This window comes from Sciurus carolinensis, chromosome 16 (assembly GCF_902686445.1).
Source record: "Sciurus carolinensis chromosome 16, mSciCar1.2, whole genome shotgun sequence".
Classification (NCBI taxonomy): Eukaryota; Metazoa; Chordata; class Mammalia; order Rodentia; family Sciuridae; genus Sciurus; species Sciurus carolinensis.
Window position 1 is genome coordinate 17225858 of NC_062228.1, and position 16666 is coordinate 17242523.

The 16666-nt window shown below is 45.2% G+C and overlaps 1 pseudogene; it reads left to right on the forward strand.

Annotated features, from left to right (window-relative positions):
* The first annotated feature begins 6350 nt into the window (after positions 1 to 6350).
* Positions 6351 to 10278, forward strand: LOC124967053 (probable ATP-dependent RNA helicase DDX28; annotated as a pseudogene).
* Positions 10279 to 16666: the final 6388 nt, after the last annotated feature.

Below are 16666 nucleotides of genomic sequence, written 5' to 3' on the forward strand. Positions count from 1 at the left end.
AGTGCCCCACCACTGAGTCACAACCCCAGACCTCTTCTCTATTTTCTACACCTCTTGTGTTCTACGCAATGCAATAAATTACTTTAATAATCAGTATATCAGGGGATCTGTTAAAAACACACTGCCTTCTCTCCTGATCCCACTTATTAAAACATTTAACTCTAACACCTGTCTCCTCAGGTAGGACATTAGAGTCCCTCAGTTAGTATAAAAAGAAATAGAAATGCGACCTGTGGGGCACTCCTGGAAAATTTGCAGGGTGAACCTAGGGAAGAAGGACTGCTGCTCTTTCAACTCTTCTGACAAGATTCATCTTCCAGGTGTTTAGGGCTCAGTGGGCTAAGGAAGAGCCTGCAGCCTGCTCTACCCCAGGTCCTGTACCAGGTACGTGGCTAATTTCGTTACCTAATCCTACAGCTGGCTCTCTATCTGGGTTCATGAGAACTCACCCACAAAGAACAGGCAAGCAGGAGTTAGCCTTCTTGCAGAGCAACTCTTGCAACCACCAGGAGGCACCAGCACCACATTATGCCAAGCCCAGGTCTCAAGGCCCCAGTTTCCAGCCAAATATCCAAGCAAGAACATAACTGCCTATTTTCTTCTGTCCCTCGAAGGTAAGACTGCATGGAAGGACTAAGTCATTTTTTTATGTTGTTAATTTTTGATACCAAAACCTAAACCCACGGGCCCTTTCACACTGAGTCACTTCCCCAGCCCTTTATTATATTTTATTTAGAGACAGGGTCTCCATGAGTTGCTTAGGAGCCTTGCTAAGATTCTGAGGCTCGCTTTGAACCTCAACCCTCCTGTCTCAGCCTCCCGAGCCACACCGATTACAGGCATGCGCCACGGTGCCTGGCAAGAGTAGGTCTTCTCTAGCAGAAACCCCTTGTTCGTTCAGAGGCTATCCCGACTCTCTCACAGAGAAGAACATCAAAAAATACTGAAGTGTTTAAATTACATTTCCTCTGCTCCAAACTTGAGTAGAACCCTGGGATAAACACCTAGGCACATTTATTAGGAGAACCAACGTTTGCCCGATTAGAAAGGCCACATATTGAAGTCATCACATAAATCCTAAGTGTTTATCTTCTAAAGGGCTTGAAAACAAACCTAAGAATTCCTAAGGAATTAGCTGATGGAGGATCTGGATCCTCATGACACAGTTTTGTTTCCAGAGGCAGCTCTGCTTTCACTGCCCAGCTTCCCTTCCATGGCCACCACTAGCACAAACTGATGGTCCATGGCTGTCAATGAAGCATGGTTGCCTACAGGCCCTGTGCTCTGACAGACATGGCTCCCTTCCATCCTCGTATTATACTGTACCTCTCTCCCAGAGAAAACAGGTCCCCTTTCTGGGAGTTCAAAAAAACTGAAAGACAAGGGGATGAATATATTAACGCAGGCTCCACTGCCTTTTCCTCGATTTTATCAGCCCTAGAACTTTGCCATGGAACATGCTTAGGCCTCTGTCATCCTGAACTCAGAAACCTTCCTTTCTGCCTCCCACTTGAAACCTCCAGAGAACAAGTACTCCATTCCTCCTACCCTCCCTCCCATCTCACTTTGCCAGCACCCTAGAAAGCTCAGCCCCTGCCCTGCTGCAGGTACCAGCATCCCAATCCCCACAGGCTTCTCAGATTTCCTTCCCATAAGGCTGCAAGTTAGCACTGCATAGCAAGCATAGCTGCCAGGCAAAGGTCCAGTTTTTAGTGACTATGGAACAAGACCACAGCTTCTCACTTTCCTCAAGTCCCTACTCCCAAACCCTTCTCGCCACCCTCATTTCCAACAAAAGACTGGCTTCCTACAAGTCTCTCAGCACATAACCCCTCAGCTTCCCTCACGACCCATCACTCCCCCCAAGCCTCCTTGGCCCACCTCACACAAGGGCAGATCCCACCTCCTTATCAAGAAATCTGTGCCCCAAAATCAGACATCAAGACCAATGGGATAGAAGACACATTGACACACCCTCGTATACCCAGTAACCTCTGAGGAGGCAAAGGCCCCATACACAAACGCTGCAGAAAAGATAGCCTCTTCAACAAATGGTGCTGGCATAATGGGAAGTCCATATGTAGTAGAATGAAATTGAACCCCTACTTCTACGGTGCACAAAAACCATCTCAAAATGGATCAAGGACCTAGGAATTAGACCAGAGACCCTGTACTACTAACAAAAACTAGGCCAATCCCCATCATGATCACTTAGGAACCAACTTCCTAAACAAGACTCCTAAAGTGCAAGAAGTACATGCAAGAATCAAGAAACTGTATGCTATCAAACTAAAAAGCTTCTTCACTGCAAAGGAAACGATGAAGAACGTGAACAAAGAGCCTTTACAATGGGAGAAAATCTTTACCCCCTGCACCATAGATAGACCATTAATCTCCAGGTTATACAAAGAGCTCAAAAACCTTGAAACCAAAAAAACAAATAACACAATCAATAATTGGGCAAAGGATCTGAAAACGCACTTGAGAAAAGAAGAAATACAAAAGGAAAAATTATATGAAAAAATGTTCAACATGTCTAGCAAAATTCAGAAATGTAAATTAAAACTACACTTCCAGTTCTATGTCACTCCAGTCAGAATGGCAACTTGAATACAGGTAACAATCAATGTTGCCCAGGATGTGGGGAGAAAGGTACTCACATATATTGTTGGTGGGACTACAAATTAGTGTAACCACTATGGAAAGTAGTATGGAGATTGCTTACAACACTTAGAATCTAACCACCACTTGACCTAGTTATTCCACTCCTCGGTCTATACCAAAAGGACTTAAAATCAGCATGCTACGGTGATGCAGCTACATCACTCTCTAGAGCACCTCAATTCACAATAGTTAAGCTAGGTGCACTTCAACAAATTAATGGATAAAGAAAATGTGGTATATGTACACAAATGGAACATTACTCAGACATAAAGAAGAATGAAATTATGGCATTTGCTAGGTAATGGAGAGAACTGGAGCTTATCATGCTAAGTGAAATAAGATAACCCCAAACACCTAAGACCAAATGTTGTATTTGATATGTGGATGCTAAACCACAACAAGATTGGGCGGGGCTGGGAAGATATAAAACCCCTGGATCAGACAAAGGAAATCAAAAGAAAGGCAGGGGAATGAGAATAGGAAGGACAGTACAATGAATCAGACATATACCATTCCTCGTCTCTTATTTGAATATAGAGATCAGGGTAACTCTTCATCACATACAACCACAAGAATAGGATCCTTACCAGATGTGAAGGCACACTCCTGTAGGCCTGCACCTTGGGAGGCTGAGGCAGGAGAACCGTGAGTCCAAAGCCAGTCTCACCAACGGTGAGGCACTAAGCCACTCAGTGAGACCCTGTATCTAATAAAATACAAAATAGGGCTGAGGATGTGTCTCAGTGGTCCAATGCCCCTGAGTTCAATCACCAGTATCCATGCCTTGCACCCCAATTCAAGAATACGATCCTAATTAGAATAAGTTATACTATAAGGATGTATTTTATGCCAAAATATATTCTACACTCCTATATAAGGAAAAAGAACAAAATAATAAAAAAAAAAAGAACCTGTGGCCTAGGCTGAGGCTACAGTTCAGTCACAGGGTGCCTGCCCAGCATATGCAAGGCCCTGGGTTCCAACCTCAGCACTGCCACAAAATAAATATACAAACCCCTATCCCCTCCAAGAGAAAAGGAAAACAACAAACCGACTCCACTGCACTGCTGACCTGGCCCATCGCCCCTACAGCCCCTCACTTCTCCTTCTCCCTCTATTCCTCAAACACGCAAGTCTTTTCTAAATAACTCCCTTCACCCTACTTCCTTTAACTCAAGCCACCTGCCTGTACTTGCTCCCGAATTAACCTCTTAAATCCCTGCTGTGGCGGCCGGCAGTCCTTCTTCTCCCTCCTTGTTTGCTGTTCATCCTTAAGCCTTAACTCTGCAGCTGTCCCCACTCACCTTATTCCCGAATATACCACCAAGAGCCTTCTTACAATTGATCTCTCTGCCGTCTCAGGTTGTTCACACACATGACTGTGGCATCCCTGACAGTAGACTCTTTAATTTGCCTATTTTCTCACATTTTTCTTCTCACATTGACACCTACCCTCCAACAATCACACCTAGAAATTAGGGTGTTTTCCCCAAGTACACTCACAGGCCCTCCCTTCTCTCTACACGGTGGGTTCCTCTCCAATTACACACTTTATCTGAGGGTAACTGGTCTTCGCACGCAGTTGTGGAAGGTGAGAGACCCTAAACCTAGGAGGTACCTTCACGCAGGTTCCCCAATGGCCAAATCTTAACTGTAACACAATATCACTATCAGGATATTGACACTGACACAGGTAAGACACAGAAGGATCCCGTCACTAAAGACTCCTCCTATTGCCTTTCATAACCACAGTTATCCCTTCCCTATCCCCACCCCCAATGGTTTTCTTAAAATATTTTCTTAGTTGTTGATGGAACTTTATTGTTAGTAGTTTACATGTGGTGCTGAGACTTGAACCCAGTGCCTCACACATGCCAGGCAAGTGCTCTGCCACTGAGCCACAACCCCACTCCCAATGGGTTTTAAATGAAAGAATGGGAGATGAGAAGTAGCTCAGCAGTGGAGCCCTAGCGTGCACAGAGCTCTGGGTTCCATCTACAGCATAGGAAAAAAAAAGATGGTAAGATCAGAATAACTGAATGGCATCTGAAACTTTTCACACTCAGTAGGACAACATATCAGGACTAAGGGAAGCTCTCCAGGTTGACTCTGAAACATGCTCAATGAGAAGCACTGCCTGCGCACATTCCCTCATCATCCAACATCAGCTACTCCTTTAATTCTGTTTTTCTCACAGATCTTTCTGAACCTGGGTCTGAACCCCAGTATTCTCCAGAGGGCTCAGCAAGTGTATCTACTGCCCCACCAGCTAACACCACCAGAAAATCCGATGGCAACCAAAACTCAACCTCGTCCGGGTTCCTCAGCCTGCTTCTGGTCCTTTCTCTCCTCTTCCTAACCTCTGAGTCCATTCACTGATGAACTGAACATATGCTCCTGTGGGGCTCCTGTGGGGGCCAGGGCAGTGCCCAACTTGATGCTCATCTACCCATCTCAGTAACCCAGACACCTCTGCGGCTGCTGGCCTCTCCCTGGGCTGCTGGCCTCCACTAGGGCCCACAGAGCTCATTGGTGTTGCCGGTTCATCCCCTGCCACCTTCAGTAAACACCTGTGCGGGCAGTTTCCATTGTGCCTCCCCCACTCCTGAACACTTCCGCATCCAAATGAGGAGGCTCCACTGTGGGAAAGCCCTCCCAGGAAACCAGGAGCACTTACCTCACAGTAAACGATGTCAGCTCCATAATCCAGGGCCAGCAGCCGCATTGGGAGAGTGCCCACCCGAAACATAGGGGCTAAGATGAGTTTGTGGTGGAAGCACAGAGAGATGCTATTCACGATCATTCCTCCTCTGCTGCACCTGAAGAAAGGAAAAGAAGGTCACAAATTCAAGTGGAAACAGTCCCTTCTGTTATCCAGGGAAACTTTTCTTTCTTCCTTCCAATCCAGAGTCATTTGCTTTCCTTTCGTCTGATCATGCAAAGTATGCATACTCACTCATTTCTCTAACCACTAGTCATTAAGGGCTTAATCTGTGCCAGCCACTGTCCCAGTCTCTTGGGTACATTAGACCACAAAACAACAAAAAATGTCTGCTCGGCACAACTTTCTCACTGCTGGAAGTAAGCAGGCAAAAGTCACCACACATAAGAAGAAAACAAATAATTACACAGCATATTGGAAAACTGGTAGGGCCTGGAAGAGAAAAAAGCAAAAATCTTATTTATACTTCTTTAGTTTGTTTCTGTATCTCTTTGGAGATAGGGTCTCATTTTGTTGCCCAGGCTGGTCTCCTAATTCTAACTCAAGTGACCCTCATGCCTTAGACTCCCAAGCAGCAGGGACTGCAAGCTTGCCACCACTCTTGGCTGGGTTGTGCTTTTATTTCTTTTTAATTTTTGTACTGGGGTTTGCACCCAGAGATACCTAACACCTTTTAATTTTTCATTTTGAGACGGGGTCTCGCCCCTTAAGTTGTTTGGGGCATCATTAAGTTGCTGATGCTGGCTTTGAACTATCGGACCTCCTGCCTACACTCAAAACCAGCTGGGACTAGGTTGCAATATTAATAGAGAAATCAACACAAGGATGGTGGGGAATCTTGGGGATTGAAACCTGTGCCTCACACATGCAAAGTATGTACTCTACCACTGAGTGACCACCCCTGCCCCAGTGGACAAGAAGGAAAGAAAGATTCGAGTTAGCTAAGTTGGACGCTAAGGGAACAATGCATAGCAGAGGTAACAGTGTGTGATTCTCCTAAGGGAGGACCTTATCTGATATGTTGGAGGAATGGCAAGGAAGAGGACATGACTGGGAGCAAACTGTGGGGGACAAGAGTGATCACAGGGAGTCCAGTTAGAAGGCAATTCAGTAGTCAGTGTGAGAGATGATGGAAGTTTGGACCAGGGAGCCGCAGTGAAGGTGGTGAAACGGGCTCACATTCTAGGAATATTTTGAAGTGCTAACAGGAACAAGAAGAAAACCAAAATCCTATATCTAAGTGGTAACTACTGTTGGTACTTCATTCTAACAATCATGACTTCCTCTAAAAACTCACAAAGCTTGCCTAGTATGCTCTGCTCACTTACTGATATTGTTCCACTTGCTTTCTACTCCTTGGGCCCCTTCATCCCAGTTTCCACCTCTGCCACTGTGCCTCACTATGCTGACAAAAGACACCAATGACCTGAAAGTACTCAATCTACTAGATACTTACCTGACTACATCTTTTTTAATCATAGTAAGTGACACAGTGGAGTCCTCCCTCTTCCTTGAATTTCTTCCCCTCTTTGGCTTCCCTGACCTAGCACTCCTGGTTTCCCTCAGCCTCTCTGTCCACTGCTGAGAAGTCAACTTCACTTATGAGGGTTTCTACTTAGTCTTGGGCCCCTTCCTTCTTATTCCTTTGTAAACTTATTGATTCACATGGCTTACAATATCAGCTAACTACTGGTGATCTGCAAAAGTACCTCAACTCTACCTGAACTAGGAGAGTGACTCAGGGACACAGCAGTTGCCTACAATTTGGCATGCACAATGCCTCGGGTTGGATCCTCAGCACCGAAAGTTGGTAGGTACATAGGTAGGTAGAAAAATAAAACAAGTTTACTCCAAAATAATAATGTAATCATTACCTTATTAGGCAAGAAGATGAAAAAGAACAGGAATTTTGACAACTCAGTCTTCTAACAGTGCCTGACACATGCATAGCGCTCAGAAAATCATTTTTTTTTTCTTACTTATTTATCTATTTATTTTGGTACTGGAAACTTGTACCTTGAACCTTGAACCCAGGGGAACTTAACCACTGACACACATCCCCAGTCCTTTTTATATTTTATTAGAGACGGGGTCTTTCTGAGTTGCTCAGAGCCTTGCTGTGTTGCTAAGGCTGGTGTTGAACTTGTGATCCTCCTACATCCAGCCAAAGCTGATGGGATTACAGATGTGCACCATCACACCCAGGAGAAAATACTTCTAAAATGAATACATGAAAAATGACTGAGATCCAAGGACATACCAAGCTCCTGCTCCTAGGAGTTCACTATTTTTTAAAATAAGTGAAACTTTCATATTTCTGAAGCACTAAGTATAAACCATGTATTTCAATGACAATTAGAGGATACTCAATGTATGCTGTGTACTCCAGGAAGAGAGGGACATTAGGCATTGTCTGAGGATGTGACAAGAAATTAGGGACAATGGGCAGGCAAAGACTTAGACAAAATCCAACCCCTATGAGATTTTGAGGTAATTTTAAAGGCTCCAGCATAATGAGAAAGCACATGCATACCTAATCAGCTAACCCTACCCTGAAAAGTTGAACACAATTTAAATACACATACAAACATACATAGGTACCACTCTTTTCTGATATTCCTTCAATTATCTCATCTGGTTTGGTGCAAAGCAATTCTTTATTTTATACCTGAGGAACAATGATACATGGAAATGGATGAAACTCGTCAGGTCAGACATCCAAGGAGCTATTCAGATAAGAAACAGTGAGCTCTGAGTTTTTAGAATCATAATAAGAAGTATAGAAGCTGAGCAGGGAGTCACACATCTATAATTCCAGCTGTTTGGGAGGTTGAGATAGAAGGATTGCAAGATGAAGGAAAGTCTGGGAAACGTAATAAAACCCTGTCAGACCATGAAATTTAAAAAGAGTAGAGGATATAGATTGGTAGTACTAGAGTGCTTGCCAATCATGTGTGAGGTTCTTGGTTCAAGGCTTCCCCACCAAAACAAAAGGTCTCTTATGTGCAATACTAACAAATTATATCTGGTTGTGGTGTTTGTTTTCTTGTTTACTGAACCCAAGGCATCCTGTTATGTAAAAGCTCTCCGAACTGCAATATCTCTCTACTCCCAGATACATTTTTCCCCAGAATATTTTGAATCCACAGTTGATTGAATCTTCAGAAATGCATCCTGAGGTTAGGAAGGGCCCCCTGTATTGCTGGCACTAAATCACATTTTCCAATTGTTAAGAACATCCCATGTAATCAATCCACAAACATTTACCTTATCTCCCACCCCGGAACTTCAGACTACAAAAATCTGACACCCATTTTCAGGAAGTATGACCAGTGTAGTTCTTTTGTTTTACACCTTCAATATCTAAATCTCAGCCAAATATTCTTCCTGACTAGGCCTATATAACATAAGCCACATAGCTGATGACTTCCGAAGTGTAACTGCATCTTTACCACTACACTCTGAGAAATTTTAGTGAGAGCGGGACCATTGCCCCGCTCCGCCTGGCGGCCAGAGGTGAACCAGCCAGCGTGCCTCACGCTGGGACATTGGGAGTGCTCAATGCCCGCCTCGCGTGGTGGAGATACAGGCGCACGCATGGGGACTATTTCTCCATAGAGCGCACACAACTGGACGTGCCAGCGCTGCGACACCTCTCGTCCCAGGGCAGCTTCGTGGACCTGGGTCTGGAGCCCCGGGTGCTGCGCGCACTGCATGATACTGTTCCTGAAGTCGTTCGACCCACCACCGTGCAGTTGGGCACTATATCCCCGCTGCTTCGCGGTCGCCACCTCCTTAGCGCTGCGGAAACTGGCAGTGGCAAGACTCTAAGCTATCTACTTCCACTGCTGCAACGGATCCTTGGTCGTCTGGTTCTGGACATCCACCTTGTACCTGCTCCCAGGGGTCTGGTCCTTGGGCCTTCCTCAGAATTAGCGGATCAGGTACAGGCTGTGGCCCAATTGCTGGGCAGCTCCTTGGGCCTGCAGGTGCAGGAGTAGGGGGAGGCCATGGCATGCGTAAAATTAGGCTGCAACTGTCCAAACAGCCTTCAGCACATATTCTAGTTGCCACTCCGGGGGCTCTGTGGAAGGCCCTGAAGAGTCAACTGATGAGCCTGGAGCAACTCTCTTTTGTGGTGTTGGATGAGGCAGACTCGCGTCTGGATGAAAGCTTCCTAGACCTGGTCCACTACATCTTGGAAAAGAGCCATATAGCCCCAGACCCAGCTGACTTAGAATACCCCTTTAATCCCAAAGCTCAGTTAGTGCTGGTGGAAGCCACATTTCCTGAAGGTGTGAGCCAGTTGCTGAGTAAAGTGGGGAGCCCAGGATCTCTCACCACCATCACCACTTCACAGTTCCACTGCATCATGCCTCATGTCAGACAAACATTTCAGAGGCTGAAGGGAGCAGAGAAGGTGGCAGAGTGGCTGCAGATCCTCAAGCAGCGTGACGAAGAGAAGCCTGCAGCCTCAGGAACTGTCCTGGTGTTCTGTAACAGCTCCAGCACTGTCAACTGCCTGGAATATATTCTTGATGACCCCAAAATCAAATCCTAAGGCTTCAGGGACAAATGCCAGCCTCGATGAGGGCAGGCATCTTCCAGTGCTGCCAGAAGGGATCCCAAGATATACCGCTCTGCACAGACATAGCCTCTCGGGGCCTACGCAGCACCCATATGGAGCTGGTTGTCAATTATGATTTTCCCTCACCCTGCAAGGTTACATCCACAGAGCAGGGAAGGTGGGCTGGCTTGGGAGCTAGGTGCCAGGCGCACTTGTCAGCTTTGTGACCCACCCGTGGGATGTGAGCCTAGTGCAGAAGATTGAACTGGCAGCTTGTAGAAGGAGAAGCCTTCCAGGACTGGAATCCTCTGGGAGACAGCTGTAGCCTCAGGAATCTTGATTCTGGCTCAGTCAAATGTGATTCTGAATTAGGGATCTTTCCTGGTGTCCTGGGAGTGTGAACACACTTGTCACCTAGGCTGCTCTTAATACCTCTCAGGGTCTGGTGAGCTGGTAGAGTGATTTGGAAGATGAGCTACTGGCCAGTATTGGAGTAATGGAGCATTGGACCAAAGCAGCACAGTCTTTCACATAAAATGTGAAAAATAATATAGATTTTGGTTTTAGTCATGTTGTCATTTCTAGCAATAAATAAAGCTTTCATGGGCTGCCATCACAATAATCATCATTGCGGCAGACCTCACTGTGTTCCAGTAATGCATACTCCAAACTGCCAGGAGTAGGACAAAGATCCCGTTGAGTTTCTTTTCTTTTTCTGCTGTAACGTGAATGGCAAGCTTTCTACCACTATGCTACATCCCAGACCTATTGTTTCTTGTTGTTTTGTTTTATTCTGTTTTGTTTTGTTTTACAGTTCCAAAGTTTGAACCCAGGGGCACTCTACATTGGGCTACATCCCTACCCTCTTTTTTTTATAACTTATTTCTGGTAATGGGGATTGAACCCAGGGGTGCGTCACCACTGAGCTACATCCTCAGCCCTTTTTATTTTTATTTTGAAACAGGGTCTTGCTGCGATGATGAGACTGGCCTCAAACTTGTGGTCCTCCTTCCTAGGCCTCCTGAGTGGTTGAGATTACAGGCCTGCGTGACCACACATGCTTGGTTTGCCCTTTTTGAAGACAGGGTAGTGAAAGGATAATGTTATTTTGTATTATGTTAGTAGTGCATAAACATGTTTTAAATTTTATGCTAAAATATGCCTATCTCTTTTACTTTGTAAAGTCACTGCAGACCCGCATTCTTCTTTGGAGAACCTCTAACAGCCGGAAGGCTGTCCATCACCTAGAAATGTGACAAATTCATCCTCTCAGCTATACATCTGGACCACCAACAATATGAAACCCTACTGTTGAAGAGAACAGCTCTGCATACCTTGGGTAGCTCCTTTAGTCTCCTTTTGAGACCTCACTTGTAAAAACTGCAGGTGCAAAGAATTTTTTTCCTTGTGTGTGTATGTATGTGTGTTTTGACCAGAATCAAACTGAGAACTTCATGTATATTAGGCAAAAGCTTCTCGTTGAGCCACATCTCCATCTCATCAAAGGATTTATCTTAGGGGCAGAAAGAGATCAAGAATGGCCTGTCTTTCTTTTATTCTGTGCACAAGTTCAAATCTAAACTTCAGACCCACTTGCAAGAAGCATTCCCTGACCTAATACATTCAGATCTCTTCCTCTCTAACAGTTAAATGTTTAGGGTCAGGGCCATGCAAACTAGCTGTCTCTGTGTTTAATCATGACTGTGTGATCAGTTTCAGAATTTCGGTTTCTCACAATCTTGGTCCCCTGTGGTCATGGGCTGTCCCAACCCCCAACTCTACTCCACAGACAGTGGTTATTTGTCTAGGATATGGGTGGAGAGGCCAGAAGGGAAGGCCCAGGTAGAGTTCTCTACTTTCACCCTGCTTTCCATAAAACACTAAGGGTCTGACAACTATCCCTCAAATCACCCATTCCTTCCATGACCTCAGTGGGTAGTAATGACTTGCCATGGCTGAAGCTGGTCTTCAAGAAGACCTGACTTTCCCCTGTTCAATCCTCTGTAGTCCTGCCTTGCACAGAAAACAACTGCACTCTGTAGCACGTGAAGAGGCAAGTGAAAAGAGAGGGAAAGTGACCTAGCAGGGACCTGATCCACCCATAAGATCCACCCTGAGTCACTGACAGAAACATCAGCACAATCCAGGAGGGGAAGGCTTCCTGAAACTCAAAGCAGTGTTTATCCAGTGAGCCTCCTGCCTGTGGTCTCTGCAGGCACAGTAGCTACCTGCAGCAGGAATGGTGTGGGGAAAGGCAGCAATGCCTCCTTGAGGCCCACATGCTCCTTTACTCCCAGCCCCTTAGGACCCCAAGACACCCATAGTCCTCAAAAAATTCTTCTGTAACAGTGTTTGACTTGAATTTCAGCTTGTCTAAGATCAGCCTTCAAGCCCCCCATTTCACTTCAAGTGCATTCCTACATGGAGACCTGGTCTTCTCAGGCCTCCTGCCTTCAAAAGGGACTCTCGGATACAGTTTCTAACTGATAACTTCTTCAGTGATGCCTAGCTGAACTAGGTCAAGACCCAGGACACTTCATCAACAAATGAGAGCCACAGACTGAGGGTGTAGCTCTTGGAAAGCATGTGCTTTAGCGTGCATGAAGCTAATGGGGCTCCATTCCCAGAACCAAAATGAACATCTGATGAGTGCTTCCATGTGTAAGTGGAGTACGTGTGTGTGCGAGAGGAAGGGCCAGAATGAGAAGATGACATTGGCCCATCTACGGTCCACCCATCCAGCTATCCATTTATTCAACAACTCTTTATTGAGCACCTCTTACATCCCAAGTACTGTGCTAGGTGTTTAGAAGATATTATTGAGGGAGATGAACCCAGCTCCTCTTATCAAGCACCACCAACAAAGGGTGAGACAAGGATATGGAATAATGTCAGGGGTCTGGGTTGTAGCTCAGTGATAGAGTGCTTGCCTAGTGTGTGCAAGTTCCTGTGTTTCACGCCCAGCAATAAACAAAAATTTTTAAAAATTCAAGTAATCATAATAGGCATAAAAGAAATGAAAAGAGGCCTGGTTTGTGGATAATTGGTACAGCGCTTGCCTAGCATGTGTGGGACACTGGGTTTGATTTTCAACATGGCATATAAATACAACATCTAAAAATATTTTTTGAGGTTCCATTGTCTAAGAAAATGAAAATAACACTATGGAGTGATGAATACTATATGAAACCAGATAATCAGAGAAGGCTTCTTTAAGGAGAGAGCATTTCTGCAGAGATGCAAGTGAGAGAGTCAGGGGAGGAGCTGAAGAGAGAGTATTCCTGGACCAAAGAGCACAGGTAAAGACCCTGAGGTAGAAATGAGAATGACCGACTGCAGGAGCAGGAGAAAGGCTAGTGTGGCCAGGAAGGAAAGCTTGAGAAGCAGGAAAGTTGTGGTTGGAGAAGTGAGTGTGAGTGGGACCCCAGTGGGCCATGTCAGCAATAGTGAGGAGTGTGGATCTTGTTTTAAGTGTGAGGGGAAATTAGAGGATAGATTTGCACAGGGTGGTGAAGAAATCTGATGAAGATACTAGAAAGATCACTCTGCCTGCTGTGAGCCTTGGCAGTAAGGTGCTGGCTGTTACCAGCGGAATGTCTATCTCAGCAGTTAAGGGGACAGTTGTTCCTGGAGAAGGGGCGTGGGGGCAGTCCACAGAGAAGGAATAGCACGAGGTTAGGCCTGTGTCCCAGACCTGCCCACAGAGCAGCCCATAATTTGGAGGCCAGCATGAGCAACATAACAAGACCCTATCTCTAAATAAATAAATAAAATCTTCCAACAGATACCAGTTTATAGGAAAAACAAGGGGTAGAGGAACGTGTTCAATGACACCATAGGATACAATCAGGAAAGTGAGAAACTGAAAAAACTCAGGGGCTAGGAGTGTGGCTCAGTCACACAGTGCTAGACTAGCATTGTGAGGCACTGGGTTCGATTCTGAGCACCACATATAAACAAATAACGGAACAAATACAACTAAAAATATTTTTTGAAAAATATGCTAAGGACATGATTTTTTTTCAAAAAATAAATTATGAGAAAGATAAAAGAGGAACCTAGAGATTGAACCATAACATACCTATTAAAATTCCAATTGAAATAAATCTATTATTTAAATATTGGACAAGCGGGGATATTTGAACTTCATGATTTATGAAAATAAACACTGTACATTATTTTAGAGTCATAAATGTATGATAGTTGGGTTTTTTTGTTTTCATTGTTGCTGGGTTTTCTTTTTCTTTTTCTTTCTTTCTTTTTTTTTTTTTTTTGTGCAGTTTTTGGTATTCAACCCAGGACCTGCGCATGCTAGACACGCACTCCACCTCTTCTACTACTAAGTTACACTCCAAGCCCTTCTTTCTACTTTCATTTTATATGTTTGCAATTTTCTCTTAAAAAAAAAAAAAGGGCTTCTCAAGTACAGCTGGATGTTCAACCAGCTTGTGGCAGCCATGGAAGGGAAGGAGGCAGGACTTCTGGGGTATGTGTGCCAGCCAACCACGTACTATTATAAAAGCACCTCTGACAACCTCACACCTGAGGTGGCCACACTGAGCCAAAGAGATGGCAAGTCTGAACTTGAGGATAAATGTCAGATCATACACACTGTGCAGATGTTTCTTTGGTCAGAATGGCTCCCAGGACTGGTGCCCCTGCAACCCATGTTTGCTTATGCCAGCACATGTGACTGCACACTTCTCCCGTCAGCTATCGAATGCCCTAGCATATGAACAGCACCAGTGCTGACCAGCAGAGGATGTCTGAACAAACAGATGGATGTGAGGAAACTGAGGCTTTCCTGGAGAAAGGAGTAGAAGTGGAGGGACTTAAGGGAACCCACCTTTCCTGGCCAGGAGGGCATCACTTGTTTCTCTGCCTGCCCACAGCTCACCTTTCCCACCTAGACAATGAGGCTGCTAAAACTCTACCTTACTGTTCGTAGTGATGCAGCCTGTAGCCCAGCCACATGGGAGGCTGAGGTAGATGAACTGCAAGTCTGAGGTCACCCTAAACAACTTAGCAAGTCGTATCTTCAAATAAAAAAATAAAAAGGGTTGGGGATGGTGGGGCACAGTGGCCCAAACCTGTAGGACCAGAAGACTGGCAAGTTGAGGCAAGGATTATTCAAGGTTCAAAGCCAGCCTCAGCAGTATTGAAGTGCTAGGCAACACAGTGAGTCCCTGTCTCTATCAGATGTATCCTTCTTTTTTTTTTTTTTGGGTGCTGGGGATCGAACCCAGGGCCTTGTGCTTAGAAGGCAAGCATTCTACCGACTGAGCTATCTCCCCAGCCCCAGATGTATCCTTCTTAATGCAGCTCAACACTAGCTACTCCCATCATTAACTTCTCACCTCCACTGTGTCATGTGTCATGTCACACAAACATTTATGAGGTTGAAGAGAGAAGCGGTGGCAGTAGAATTGGTGAAGATCCTCAAGCAGCATGACAAAGAAGATAAGTCTGCACCCTCGGGAACTGTCCTGGTGTTCTGTAATAGTCCAGCACTGTCAGCTGGCTGGGACATGTTCTAGATGACCACAAAATCAAACCCCAAGGCTTCAGGGACAAATGCCAGCCTCAGTGAGGGCAGCTATGGTCCAATGCTTCCACAAGGGATCCCAAGACATACTGCTCTGCACAGACATAGCCTCTGGTTTGAAGTATGATTTTACCCTCACCCTGCAAAACTACATCCACAGAGCAGACAGGTGGGCCGGCTTGGGAGCCAGGTGCCAGGGGCGCTTGTTGGCTTGTGACCCATCCGTGGGATGTGAGCCTGGTGCAGAAGATTGAACTGGCCGCTTGCAGAAGGAAAAGCCTTCCAGGACTGGCATCCTCTGGGAGACAGTCTTTGCCTCACTCAAATGTGATTCTGGATAAGGAATCTTTCCTGCTGTCCTGCATGGGTGAACAAACTTGTCACCTAGGCTGTCCTTAATGCCTCTCAGGACCTGGTGAGCTGCTAGTGGCTTGAAAGTTGAGCTACTGGCCAGTATTGGAATAATGGAGCATTGTACCAAAGTAGCATAGTCATTTACATATACTGTTGAGAATAAAACAGATTTTTATTTTCTGCCATTTCATTTCTAGCAATAAATAATGTTTTAATGGATTGCCTTAACAAGTATTACCATTGGGCCAGACTTCATTTTATTTGATGATTCACATCCCAAATTGCCACATGTAGGACAAAGAGTCAGTTGAATTTATTTTCTTTTGTTGCAGTGTATGGACGGCTAGCTCTATACCATTTAACTCCATCCCCAGCCATATTGTTTGCCTTCTCTTTCTTTCTTTCTTCCCCTTCAGACCATTCTTTCTTCCTTCTTTCCTTCCTTCCTTCCTTTATTCCTTGCTTCCTTCCTTTCCCTCTCTCTTTCTCATTCTTTCCTTTCTCTCTCCGTCCCTCTCTCCCTCCCTCCATCCTTTCCTTCCTTCCTTCCCTTCTTTTATTTCCTTCTTTCCAATTTTCTTTCAGTAATAAAGATTAAACCCAGGGGCTCTCCACCTCTGACCTACATCCCAGCTCTCTCCCTCTTTAAACTACTTACTTGTAGTACTGGGAATGGAACCCACAGGAGCAATACCATTGACCTATATCCTCACCCCGTTTTATTTTTATCTAGGGTCTCACTAAGATGCTGAGACAGGCCTCACATTGTGGTCCTCCTAAGACTTCTGCAATCCTGGGAAGGCAGGCCTACATA